The 14274-nt window shown below is 40.3% G+C and overlaps 1 protein-coding gene and 1 non-coding gene across 4 annotated transcripts in view; both read right to left on the bottom strand.

Moving 5' to 3' along the window:
- Otud7a (OTU deubiquitinase 7A) overlaps positions 1–14274 on the bottom strand; it is a 356745-nt gene that overhangs the window by 200677 nt on the left and 141794 nt on the right. The window lies entirely within an intron of this gene.
- On the bottom strand, positions 9596–9697 carry LOC121135577. Its single transcript, XR_005872680.1, has one exon. It is a non-coding gene; the product is annotated as a U6 spliceosomal RNA (small nuclear RNA).

Consider the following 14274-nt stretch of genomic DNA (forward strand, 5'->3'; position numbering starts at 1 on the left):
CATGTGTTCATTCTTTCTCTGCTCTTTTTTATTTCTAATTATTTTTTATTTTTGAGATTATAATTACAAAATTTCTCCCCTGACTTTTCTTCCCTCCAAACTCTCCCACACATCCCACACTGCTCTCCTTCAAATTCATGGCCTTTTTTCCCCACTAATTTTATTGCATGTGCACACATGTATACACAAATATACAGATAGTATATGTGTATTCATATCTGTTCCTCAATATATAACCTGTTCAGTCCATATAATGTTACTTTTATGTATGTTTTCAGAGCTGATCATTGGCACTGGACAACCAATGGGTGTGCTCTTTCCTGGGAAAGACCACCTCTCTCACTACTAGCTTTCCTCAGTTGCTTATAGTTCTTTGTGTAGTGTTGAGACCTAGTGAGCCTTTCCCCTTCCACTCTGGCATTGCCATTTGTCATACTTGAGGCAACCAATAGTCCTACCCAGCTATGATGCCTTCAGACCACATCAACAATCACCATGGCAATAACCCTAAGGGTGAAACAGGGGCATGGTTTCCTTAGTGTTAACCAGTAACCCTGTAATTGGCATTAAGACCCACTCAACAAGAGGGAAACCATATGTGGTACTGAAAACCTAGAGAACAACTCATTATTAGTGAAGTCATGGGTCTTATTACCACTACTTCACTGACCCAACATAATCCCTAACTAAATTAAAATATTTGTTCTTATACCAACCAATATGTTTATTCTTTACCACACATCAAGGGAACATCTCTTTGCAACAGACAGACCATTGCAGAAAACCACAACCAATCAAAATGTTGAGTTGTGGAGACCAGTCAGTCCCAATGGATACATCCACAAAACACTTCCACATTTAAGGCTCACAGAACACTGTAGAAGAGGGAGCAGAAAGACTACAAAAGCTGATGGGTCCTAGTGGTTAGGGAATTGGCTCTAAGATTGTCTCTTAGTGATGTCAGATTGTAGGTGTGATGTAACCACTTGCGTTCTTGTCACTGTGGTTTCTTTGTGGTGATGAACGATAGCTGCAATTGTGAGAAGTGGAACCTTTCTCCACCTCCTTTTCACTCTTTAGACCATGACATTTATTTCTTTATTTACTGTACATATATATATATGCATATACATAGGTATGTGAGTGCCACAGCATGCACGGAGAGTTCAGAGGATAATTTTATGTAATCAGTTTATGTCCTTCCACCTTTTTTTCACGTTTGTGAAAACAGATTGTTTTCTCACATAATATATCCTGTTTATTGCTTCCCTTCACCCTACTTTTCCTAGTTCCTCCTCACCTCTTCTCCCATCTGGAGCCATTCGCTTTCTGTCTCTCATTAGAAAAGAACAGGCATCTAAGAGACAATAAAATATAAGACAAAACAAAGACTATCACATCACAGTTTGATAGAGCAAACCAACTGAAGAATAAGAGCCCAATAGAAGGTACAAGTGTTAGAGACCCACTTTCTCACACACTTAGGAATCCCATAAAAGCATTAAACGGGAAATTGAGTATTGTTCAATTTCCATGAGTTTGTAGGATTTCTGCAATTTGTGTTGTTGTTGAATTCTAACTTTAAACCATGGTGATTCAATAAGATACAGGGGGTTATTTCAATTTTTTATATCTGTTGAGGTTTGCTTTATTGCCAAGTATGTGGTCAATTTTAGAGAAGGTTCCACGTGGCGCTGAGAAGAAGGTATATTCTTTTGTGTTTGGATGGAATGTTCTATAGTTGCCTGTTAAACCCAATTGGGTCATAATTTATGTTGGTTCCTTTGTTTCTTTGTTAAGTTTCTGTCTGATAGTCCAGTCTAGTGGTGAGAGTGGGGTGTTGAAGTCTCCCACTATAAGTGTGTGGGGTTTTATGAGTGATTTGAGTTTTAGTAATATGTGGGTGCCTTTGTACTTGTTCAGAATTAAGACTTCATCTTGATGGATTTTTCCTTGATGAATATAAAATGACCTTTATCTCTTTTGATTAATTTTAGTTTGAAGTCTATTTGTTAGATATTAGGATAGATACACCAGCTTTTTTCTTAGGTCCATTTGATAGGAAAATCTTTTCCCAACCCTTTACTCTGAGGTAACATCTGTCTTTGAAGTTGAGGTATGCTTTCTTGTATGCAGCAGAAGGATGAATTCTGTCTTTGTATCCATTCTGTTAGCCTGGGTCTCATCCTTGAAGATAATGTGAGTAGTATTCCAAACTCTCTCCTGATATTTGTGTGGTCTGATGTGTTGTATTTACTTGTGTATATGGCCTGTTGTTAGCCTCCAATTTAAATTCCCTCAGCATCACTGATAATTTCTAAATAAACCATTACTTCTGCCTGTTTATAAAATCTATACTCTTTCAGTGTTTCATTTTCATTGAAAATGCTCTTTTATATTAATTTCCAAGTCTGCATACAAAGTTATGAGTTTCTTTATGGCATTTACATACATGTATATTATCATACATTGCTGTTATTCATCCCCTCTCCACTGCATGCCCCATGCCTCCTTTTGCTGCCCTGCCTCCTATATCCTCTCTGCTTTTTTTTTTTTTTTTGGTTTTTTGAGACAGGTTTTCCCTGTGGCTTTGGAGGCTGTCCTGGAACTAGCTCTTGTAGACCAGGCTGACCTCGAACTCACAGAGATCCGCCTGCCTCTGACTCCCAAGTGCTGGGATTAAAGGTGTGCACCACCAACGCCCGGCATCCTCTCTGCTTTATGCTACCTATGTTTCATTGTCTATTACTCCTTCTTATCTTCTTATGCCCCCTCTCTTTAGCTATAATCCTTCTATGTCATAGTTCCTCTTCTACTTACACACACACACACACACAGAAAGAGAGAGAGAGAGAGAGAAAGAGAGAGAGAGAATTAAAATTGTGTATACAGGAAAAAGCACACAGTATTTTTCTGAGTCTGTCTTACTTTGCTTAAGATAATGAGCTTCCATTCTATCCATTTCCCCACAAATGCTATGACTCTATTCTTGCCTAGAAGAGCCTTGTGAAACTGATAGCCCAAGACACAGTCCCCTCTTACACTTCTTTAAGCATTTCTTAGCAAGCTTTGTGGATAGTTTGGCTTCCATAAAAATAAAATGTAAGGTGCTGAGTGAAACTACAGTACATTTTTATATTAACTTCAGAAGTACTGGCATCTGTGACTTCAGTGTTCCCATGTGTTACAATATGGCTTGGATGTTCATCAAGGCTCTTAGCACTGGCCTTTTAAAACCTTCTTAGCAAGAATGTAATGTAGGAACCCAGCAGTAGTGGAAGTAGAGTGAGCATGTCAGCACTTTCTAAATTCCAATGGCTCCATTAATTCCCCCAAGACCATCTGACGGAGACCAGGGTCAGAGGGCGGTCATGGGCCTTAGTGTGACATGCTAGGTGGTATTGAAACTGCTGAGAGGCAGACTCTAGTGGAAGGCAATGAGCTGTTCTCAGAGGAGACTAATTAGTTCTCTCGAGACTTTGGTTAGTTCCCAGGAGATCAATTCATTATAAGTAGCTTCCTGTCTCACCACGCAGTTTCTCCCTCTTTTACACATTCATACCATGTTGTAGCTAGAAGGTCCTCACCAGAGCTGAGCTGATGATGGTTCAAGGCTCTTGGAATTATGTAACTATAAATTAAAAATAATCCTCTTTTCTTAATATATTTTCTAGCCTTCAGCATTGTGTCATAGGAGGGACAGAAACAGACTAACACTGTTCACACTTCTTTTTGCTTTGGGTATATGTTTTTCTGACAAAACACCCATCATCTATATAAGTTAAGAAAGAGGTCAGGAGAACCTTCTATCATGCTTGACCACAGGTTGGATTTCCTAGTGTAGGAATAGTTTACACAACAGATAATTAACAGGACAATAGCTAGAGGACAGGAGGAAGAAGCACTATCTATTACCTTGCAAGCAGGGCAGATGAAACAGGATGCTTCAGCTTTTTATTCTAATGAGATCAGCACCATTTGAGGACATGGGCATCATCCAGGGAGGGTGTGAGGTGTGGACGCAACACATGGTGTGGATGCAAACCAACAGATGTGCCAGATGTGCCAATGGGTACCGAATATTAAGTTGCATTAGACCTTTGAATCATGTGTTCTGAATTTTATTCTTCAGAAATGAGGAGTCCCACAAAAGAAACATTTATAAGAGGCTTCCCACTTATCCTCATTTACAACAGTTAGTGTCTTCATTACCAGGATTGGACAGAAACTTTCTGACACAGGTGACATAAGCTTTCCATTCCAACATTACATCTTCCTTCCTCAGTCATGCCTCTTTGCAGGTTTCTCCTGTAATAATGACTTATATTCATGATCAAAGAGGCAGCTGATGAGCACTGGGTCTCAGTTCTGAGTTGACCTTTTAAGTGTAATTAGCAAGAATACAGGGTATCAATCCAGGCTGATTGGAGTGTGCAACTTTAATTATCCCAAGTGGCTCCATTGGCTTCTCAAGGGAATGTGTGTGGATCTGTAGCAGAGACAAGATCAGAAGTGTTAGTATTGACTAAGGACAGGGCCCCAAGACTTGGTGGTGAGATCAGGAAAGCCAGCTGCTTCAGAAGACACGGGCGAGGAAGGAGACAGTGACACGTAGATGTCTGCAAGCTGTGTTCCTGGTGCTGAGAAATGTCAGAGGATAAGAGAAAGTGCATACACACAGGTGGGAACATGAAAACATCCTCTTGGGGGATATGGGCAAAGATAGGCAAGAATTTACACCTATGCAGGAAAATAAGGGGTGGGGTTCACAGACAAACTGAGAAAAAGAGAAAGGAAGGTATTGGAAAGAAGACAGGAAAGACCAGAGGAAGCAGGGCAAAGAGAGGAAAGGAAAAGACAGAAAGAAAAGGAAAGAAGGAGGAAGAAAGAAGACAGGGAGGGAAAGACAAAGAAGGAGAAGGAGGGATAGAGGAAAGAACAGAGCTGTAGAACACAGGCTACTCCTTGTCAAAACACACCAAGGACCTGAGAGTCCCATATGTTCCTGCAGGGGGCGCACTTAGCCAGGCTTTCTAGCTCTAGCGGTTGGGCCAAGGGCATCTTGTGGTCAGGGACCATAGTATACAGGCCCAAGGGCTGGTGGACCAGGACTGGTGTGTTCAGAAAGCAGAGAGTTAATGACCAACTTCTGATCCCAAGCCCTAAGTGTAGTAGAGAAGAGGGCAGGGACTCTGAGAGGCACAGATATCCACAGAGGTGCCATCAGAACACCAGGCTGTGGACAGACCCATCCAGGCAGGCCACAGGGCATGTGGGGAAAGGTGCAGGGGCAGCTATGAGATTCCTTGGCATTCATCATCCTTATTGAAGATCCCTCCTGGTCCCAAGATCCCTGTAAACGAGTGGCCAGGATGCCAAAGGAAAGCAGCATATCTGAAAGATGGAGTGTACAGTCTGAGTAGGGTCTGCAGACAGATTTCTGGAAGCACGGACTATGTCTGACAGTGAAGTTGCTTTCTCCATTTGTCTCTGGTTGGAGGCCAGGGAGAGGTGAAGCACAGGAAGAAGCCACAGGATATACCTTTGTTGTACATATCTCCCTGTGGGGTTTCCACATGCAGCTTGTCACCCACAAGATACTGTGATGCTGCCTAAAAATGTAGGGTTTTGTATATATGCACACACAATTATGAGTGTATGGACATGTAGGTGCATATTAGAAACATGTGTCTAGAAACAGCTCCACATATCAATTTCAAGTGGAGAAAAGAAGGTGCAGTGGAGGATATGGTCCAAGCTCTTTGGTGAGAGAGAATGAAATAAAATAAAGCTCTGAAAATAGCCATGCCTGTATAAATGTAAGAAAATATACAGAAATCCAAATGTGCCTTGGGAGACGGAACCGAGCTTGGAAAGGTCTAGAAATGGAGTCATTTGTTGTAGTGAGCAAGCTCCAACTTTGTAATAAAAATAAGGAAGAAAAATATTGCCAGTCTCCAGCCTCTCAATCATAGGGTTCCAGGTAACTGTGATTTTCATCTTTGCTCTTTTATGATTTTCCAAACTCTTCCCCAGTAATCATCTTTCATTTTTGAAACAGTTATATATTGTTTTTATTACAAATAATCATAGATATTAAAGATAAACTCAGTGGTAGTTAGCATTTAAATTAATTTGTTATTCATCCTGCAAAACATATGTTTCTAGCTGAGTGAAGTTCACCTGAATAAACCCAAGAGCGTACTTGTGTGTGCAATTCAGGAGTTTGTCCTGAAAGACCAGCACCTGTCACTGAGCCATCAGGTCCTAAATTCTAGCAGTGTCGTGGCTGTGGAGCACAGGACTGGGGATGTTCTGTTCTTAGGAGCCACATTAGAGCCCATGCAGAATATCTCTTTCCATTGTATTATGCCCTTGGTGTGGCCTCAGTACTACATAGGATGAGAATAAGGACTTATTCCCTAAACACAGTAAAATTAGACTAAAAATCATTGACAAAACTAAGAAAATTCACAGAAAATAAAAGAAAAATAAGAAAATCCACAGAAACACAGACAGTAAATGACAATCTCCTAAACAACTATTGTGTCAAATAAGGTATACAAAGGGAAGGGAGAAAATGTCTTGAGCCAAATGGGAATGAAATCCCACACAGCAAAGCCTCCAGGTGTAGGAGGGAAGGTCACAACACTAAATGACAGCATTACAGAGGAAGACAGATCTCAAGTACATCTCTATATCTCAAAGAACCAGAAGAAGATGAAACCAGGCCCAAGGCTAGTAGAAAAAAGAAATAGGAACATTAGAGCAGAAATAAATGAAATAGACAAGGTAAGGAAATTGATGGAGACAAATACTATTTTATAAAAAGGGTTAAACTGATACATATTTAGACATATACACATATAAAGACAGAGACATACAGAGAGAGACAGAGACAGACAGACAGTAGGAGACTCAAACAAGTAAAATCATAAGTGGAAGAGGAGACACTCTAATGAGTGGTGTAGAAATAAAAAGGATCATAAGGCTATTGTGAACAATTACATGCCAACAGATTGGACAACCTAGGAGAAATGGATATATTTTATGATTAAATCAAGAGTAAATAAAAAGCATGAACAGACAAACAACAAGCAAGGAGGTTAAATCAGCAACCAAGTCTCCAACAACATAAAGCCCAGGACCAGATGGCTTCATTGTGAATTCCATCAAATATCCAAAGACAATACCAATTCTCTTAAACCCAACAAAACAGAAGGAGATACCCCACCCCCAAGACAGCATCTTTCCGCATAGCCCTGGTTTGCCTGGAACTTGCTGTGTAGACCAACCTATGCTCAATCACTGTCTTCTTGCCTGTCTCCCAAATGACACCCTGATTACGGATCAAATCATTTCCTGAGGCTACCATCACCCTCATAGTACAACAAAGATACTGTAAGAAAAAGATCATGATAAACGTGGATGAAAGTATCACCAACAAAATACTAGCAGCACATCACACTGCACCTAAAAGATTACATACCATTACACATGCAAATTACTCAATATGATACACCACACAAACAGAAGGAAGAATCAAAGCTCTCACATCTGATTGGCATAGAAAAATCACCTTGCAAGAACCCAGCACTTTTTATGATAAAAGCTCCCATAAGTTAGGGCACGGAGGACTTTACCTCCACACAATAAAGGCCACTTGGGAAAAGCTCCATGATATCATAAGGATAAGGTCAATGATAAGACAAGATGCTCCCTCTACTACTTCTATTCACTATAGTACTAGAAATCCTGGACCTTAGATATAAAGATATGGGAGGTCTGCAAACTAGAGAGGAAGAAGTGAAGTCATATAGGCAGGTGATTCAATATTATATGTAAAAAACCCTCAGAGAAAACAATCACTAGGAATGGTAAGAGAGCTCATTATAATCTCAGGATATTAGAGAAACACAGCAAAGTCCACTGCATTCCTGTGCACCAACAGTGAACTAATTCAAGATAAATTAAGAATCTCATTTACAATACCAGCCAAAAGGAAAAAAAAACCTTGAGAATCAACTCAACCAAGAAGTTAATATTATAAAAAGCTAAAGAAATGAAATCATAGATACAGATGGAAAGATATCTCATGCTCCCAAATTGAAAACAAATCAATGTTAAAATGTCTGCAATGCACAAACTGATCTTGTGATTCAATGTAGTAAAAATAATCACAGTGTAAATCCTATTAAAATAGAAAAAAATATAAATTTGTATGGAAAAAGGACCCTGAGTAACAAGGAAGTTACTCAATATTGCTCAAATATGGAATAAAGATGGAGGTATCACATCTCCCAAATCAAATAATAATCAAAACCATACAGTACTGGTCTAAAAGCAAACCCATGGACGATGGATGGACGGGAAGCCTAGACGAAAGCCATAAAGATGCAGTCAAATGACCCTCTACAATGGTGCTCCCAATACCCAAGGAGGGAAAGGCAGTCCCTTTAACAAATGGTGTTGCAAGACTGAATATCCACAGCCAAAGAAAGAAGGTGGACTTAAGCTTAGCTTACACATTCAAATCCTGTCCTAGATACAAAAATGCAAGCCACAAACCGACAAAGGACAAAAACAGATTAAGGTATCAAATATAAGTCCTGAAACTGTGGAGTTTTCCAAATAAGGCATAAGGGAAACTCTTCTTGCCTTAGGCCTTCGAGATGATTCTTGGCTATGATCCCAGACAACCAACAAGAAGGACTTCATCAAACTAAGAAGCTTCCAAATAGGAATGGAAACGTCTGTGGGATAAAAAGGCAACCAGAAGAGTGGGGGACAAGGTTTCCAAACCACACAAATCTGTAAAGCCTATCTAATTTGTTAGCAAAAACCACACATCACAGTCTATTAAAAACAGGCAAAGAACTGAATAGACAGTTCTCAAAGGCAACATAAAAACTCCCACCAGGAATACAGAAAATGTTTGGCACGCTAATCATCCAGGAACTGCAAATCAAAGCCACAAGATGTCACTGCACACCTGTCAGAAGGCTGTCATCCACACACCAAAAGATGGCAACTGATCCCACGAGGAGGAAATAGAAATGTGTTTGGTCACTATGGAAAACACCATAGAGACTCCTCAAGAAGGGAAAACTGAGCAGTCATATGGCACTCAGTTTCAATTTTTTTTTTAAGTAATGGGAGTAACAACATATAAGCCAGGCTAGGTAATTCATGCCTGTAATCTCAATACCAGTGATGCTAAGGCAGGAGGATTGATGAGAGTTCCAGGCCAGCTGGTGCCACACTGAGTTTTAGGCTACCCTTAGCTACCACCTATCTCAAAAATGTGTGGAAAAGGGACACCTGCTGTATAACTGGGTTTATATAGAAAGCACTTACTAATGAGGTAAGTAGTTCTATGTATAAAGCAGAGAATTCAGACATCAACACATATGGGTACAGATGATTGATTTTTCCTAGCTTTACTGAGATACAATCATATGATTTATCTATTGAAATGTTCATTCCAAGGTTGTTAGCATGTTACATTGCTGGGTTTTTTGTTTGTTTGGTGTTTTGTTTTGTTTAGTTTGTGGAAAAGTTAAATAAATTCATTTTAAGTAAACAATTTAGTGGCATTAAAGTGGAATTCTTCACTAGTTGCATGCCATCCTTGCACGGTGGCCGTGGTAAGCTTTTCTGCATCATTCTATTTAGTATATATGCTGGAGAAGCAAGCGTTTACTCTCTGACAATGGCAAAGATGAAACTACAGGGAGAAAAAGCACTCTGGCCCAACAGGTGGGCAACCATTTGCAAGGCTGCACCATTTTAACCCTAGGCTTACATTTCATAGGATATGTAGGACAACTGAGAGACTCTGTTCTGGTGTTTTGAGACCTGGAGGGGTCTGTTTATGCAACATAGGCTGACCTCAAACGCTTGACCTTTTTGCCTCTGTCCACAAAGTGCTATGGTTACAGGCAGAAGTTACTATACTAGGCTACATAATAGGTTTATTTCTTTTTTTAGAAGAAAATATTTGGGCATAGGTCTTTGTGACAAATACATTAAAAACCTCATCAAAATTAAAGCTTTTGCTCTGTTAAAGACTCTGAGGCATAAAAGTATTTATTATATATTTCCAAATAGCTAACAGAGATGATTTTGAATATTCTCCAAAGAATGGCAAATGTGTAAGACAATGCATATGATAATAAGTTTAATTTGTTCACTTTATAAATTGCATATACTTATCAAACTGCATCATTTATCCTACAAATATACCCATTATTATTTGCCTGTTGATTTTTTTTAAAGTAAAGAGAGAAGATATAAGCTGAGACGGATTTGCAAATCACATTATTTGACAAAAGAACTTACTCAAATTTGTAGGGAACTCATAAAATCCAACACTAAAGACCAGCAACAATCAATTAGAGCATGGACAAAGGAGAAGAAACTCCTCCAGGTGATCCATGAAAGAACAGGCTTTGGCACTCACTGCTACCTTTGCAATTGTGGCTTATTCTGTCATCATCCCTTCCTCTGGAAACCACTCAAAACCAATGCTCAGATCTCTCCTCCTGACTTCCTGACCAGCCCCTCTGTAATATTGCCACCTCCTCCTAGGGACTGTGAACAACAACTGTCCACTTCTCCCTTTCCTCCCTTCTTTCTTTTTCAGTATCAGGAGTGAAACTCAGGGTCTCCTCTATGCTCGGCAAGTGCTGAGTCACACCCTCAGCCTTCTTTTTACTTTTTGAAAGAAGAGGTGAATCTTGAATTCATTCTAGTCTAGGTTGCCCTTAAATTTATCATCCAAGGAGCTGTGATACAACTATATTTTCAAAGGTGGTCAGTTTCCTGAACTACTGTACTGACTTCAGATTGTCTATTGATACACATGAGCATGTGTTCATGACTCTGTGTGTGTGTGTGTGTGTGTGTGTGTGTGTGTGTGTATGTGTGTGTGTGTGTGTGTGTTTTGGTTCCTTGACATAGGGTCTTACTCTACTGGAGCAATTTCTTGCTTCAGTCTCCCAAACTCTGTGATTACAAGGGTAATCCACAAAGCCCAAATCAATTCCCTCCCTCTTTCTTCCTCCCTCTTGTTTTTCTTACTTCCTCCCTGCCCATGCTAGGCAAAAGTTTTAACACCCAAATCCTAAGCCAATCTCCACTCCTCACACCATTTTAAAGCAACCTGTCTCTGAGACAATGATTGGATCGCACATACTCACCCTTCCTATACAAAATGCAGCTCCACTCTTAGTCACAGTTCTTTGATTGTTTTATCAAAACCAGAATTAGAAGGGATCCACTAGAATATGAATAAAGAAATTGGACTACCACTTTCAGCTTGCTTCCCCTAGTGTGAGAAGGTCACTGGCCTACTAGATGAAATGAATCCAGCAAGCTGTGTCCCTTTTCCTATACACAATATGATGCCCCCACATCAGAAATTGTCTGAGGGGACAATAAGTTTACACCCATTGTGAGAGATAGTAAGTAATTCTTCCTACTCTAAGAGGGTCCATATCATATGAGAGTGTGAAAATCACAAAGATGAGAGTGCACAGTGATGAACAGCCTTATGTGAAACACTGTGACCCGACTCACTTGGAGAAGAGCAAAACTTGAATTCTGCAACCATACACAGGGGTGTGAGTATTTAAAAAGAGCTTTGGCTTTACTAGAGGGCAGAGGCTGCAGGCTCTCGGTCACTGCTGCAGTGTGGAGACCATGGGAGGGTGACCTCTTGGAAGCTCAGCTTTAGTCTATAGCTTATTTCCTGAGGTGACTTCATGCATTAAGCAAGTGCTGTGCCCCTTGACACTTATTTCCCCCTAGGTTTTAAGTGGCATCACTTGTTCCTAATTTCCTAAGTCTCCTCCTTCCCTCCCTCCTTCCTTACTTCCCTCCCTTCCCTCCCTCCTCCCCCACTCTGGCTTAGTCTTATTTATCACCACTGTCCATGTTTTTGCAAGCTCATTCACTATAAATCACCTTGAAGACACCAGATTCTCTGGAGGAAATAAATTCTACAATGTCAGTTTTGTGATGATATCAGTAATACCTACTTAGTCTTGAAAAATGGAAAAACACAGATCCAAGGCTACGAAAGATTTCACTTCCTCAGCACCTCTTAGAGCATGCTGTCTGCATAGCCTCACTGGGTTTAATTTTGAAAGCTGTCTCCTGTTTGTTCTGGGGTTCAAAGTGCATCATAGGTCTTTAAAAATCGTTTTAGTTTTTAAATATTTTATTTAGTCACAGATTGTGACAGCATATACAAAACCTGTACATGCTTCCCTGTTATCACAGTTTACATAGCTTAAGTGATAATGGTCTCAGGAAGTCCTCTTTGGGAATTTGTAGCAAAATTTGGATTTATAGTAAAATCTAGGTAGTCAGGATAATAATATCTGATATAGAGGGTTTATACTAAAATCTAGACAATCAGGATAAAATGTTTGAAGTGAGGGTCAATGTCATGAAAATTTTCTTGGGACAATGATAAAGAGTTCTTTTAAGGAACGTAAGCAGTGCCATCACTGAAAAAGAGTCTTGTGTGGAAAGATCATGGACAAGCATCCACTGAGTCACAGTGTCATTCCCAAAGCAGACTCAATGGAAAGTGCTGTGGAAATGCCTCACTGATTTATGTTGTAAAAGGTAAAAATTAAAAATCTGGACTGAACTCTAAATGATTGCTTCCAATATGTACTCAAGTTCTGTGAAAACTTAAAGCTGGACCCACAGAATCTTTTTTTTTTATTTAGGTTAGAAACAATCTTGTTTCACATGTCAATCCCAGCTCCCTCTCCCTCCCCTCCTCCTCTACTCTCCCCACCAGGTCCCTCAGTCCCCCACCCAATCTCCACTCTGATCACCAAGGAGGGTGAGGCCCTCCATGGTGGATCTCCAGTAACTGTCATTTCATCCAGGGCAGGGCCTAGGCCCTCCCTGAAGAGTCCCGGCTGAGAGAGCCTCCCATATTGTGGCATGGGCACTCAAAGTCTATTTGTACACTGGGGTAAGTACTACTCAAGGCCCCATAGATTACCTAGGCCTCCTCACTGACACCCACATTCAGGGGGTCTGGGTCAGTTCCATGCTTTCCACACAGCCATCAATCTGGAGTCCAAGAGCTCCCTTGTTCAGGTCAACTGTTTCCCCACAGAATCTTTTATCATCTCGATTTCTAATGACTTCCTTGTCATCTTGGCCCATCTAAGGTGTCTAAAATTGAGGAACAGATTCTAGCTGATTCCCTCCTGGCGAGGCTCCTCATTTTGGGAGGGAGCATTTGGTGTACATGTCTACCCAGGTCAAGCATGAAAATGGGTGTTATGCTGCATGTAGTTTTTAGGAGGAAGATTTGGCAAAAGCAGCCATGCAGAGAGTTTGAGAAAGGTCTTGTATCCACAGCCAATATGGTGAGGTACCTTAATTTTCACCTCAACACACACAAATCCACATCTAATTAATGACATTCCTGACTGTGAAGGGGAAAATAAGGCCTAGGGGCTGGGGAGATGGTTCAGTGGTTCAGTGGGTAAAACTTGATATTCAAGCATAAGGACCCAAGTGTGAATCTCTAGCAACCATGTAAAGAGCTTACATGGGTGTATGTGACAGGTAGTGGTGGCACACACTTTTAATCCCAGCACTCAGGAGACAGAGGCAGAGGGATCTCTTTTAAATTCAAGGCCACTCTGAGCTACATGAAATTGATCCAGTCTAAAAGAGAAACAGAGCTCACACAAAGGTGATTTCAGAACTTGGGATTCATGTCTTTAATTCTAGCACTAGAGAGAATATTAAGAGGGGAGGAGACAGGAGCTCAGTGTAAGCAACATGTTCTCAAACAGCACAAAATTTTCATTAACATAACAAAGCAGAAATACTAAAAATTTCCTTTCATTTGAAAATATCATAAAGAACATGAAAATACAAGTTTCATAGAAAAAAAGTTGATTGCAACCCACAGTGTGAAGAAAAGGCTACTATGCAGAATACACATAGAAAACACAGAAAAGGTATTTGAACTGCTTAAAAAGATGCCTGAGTGGCCAAGAACCAAAGAAAAGTGGCTGAACTGTCATTAGTCACCAACAAAAGTAGGAGACCTGGTCAAACTTGAGATGATACTTCTGTGAGGTTAAAAACCTGTGGCTCATGACACCCACACCCCACTTACTCCTAAGCTTATGATATGCCCAAACTCAGGGTGAGACCCAAGCAATGCTAGTTAATCTGTGTGAAATCAGACAATTGTCACTTGAGACCTCACCTGACCTCAGGCCTAGT

This window comes from Mesocricetus auratus, unplaced genomic scaffold (genome assembly GCF_017639785.1).
Source record: "Mesocricetus auratus isolate SY011 unplaced genomic scaffold, BCM_Maur_2.0 Super-Scaffold_4256, whole genome shotgun sequence".
Classification (NCBI taxonomy): Eukaryota; Metazoa; Chordata; class Mammalia; order Rodentia; family Cricetidae; genus Mesocricetus; species Mesocricetus auratus.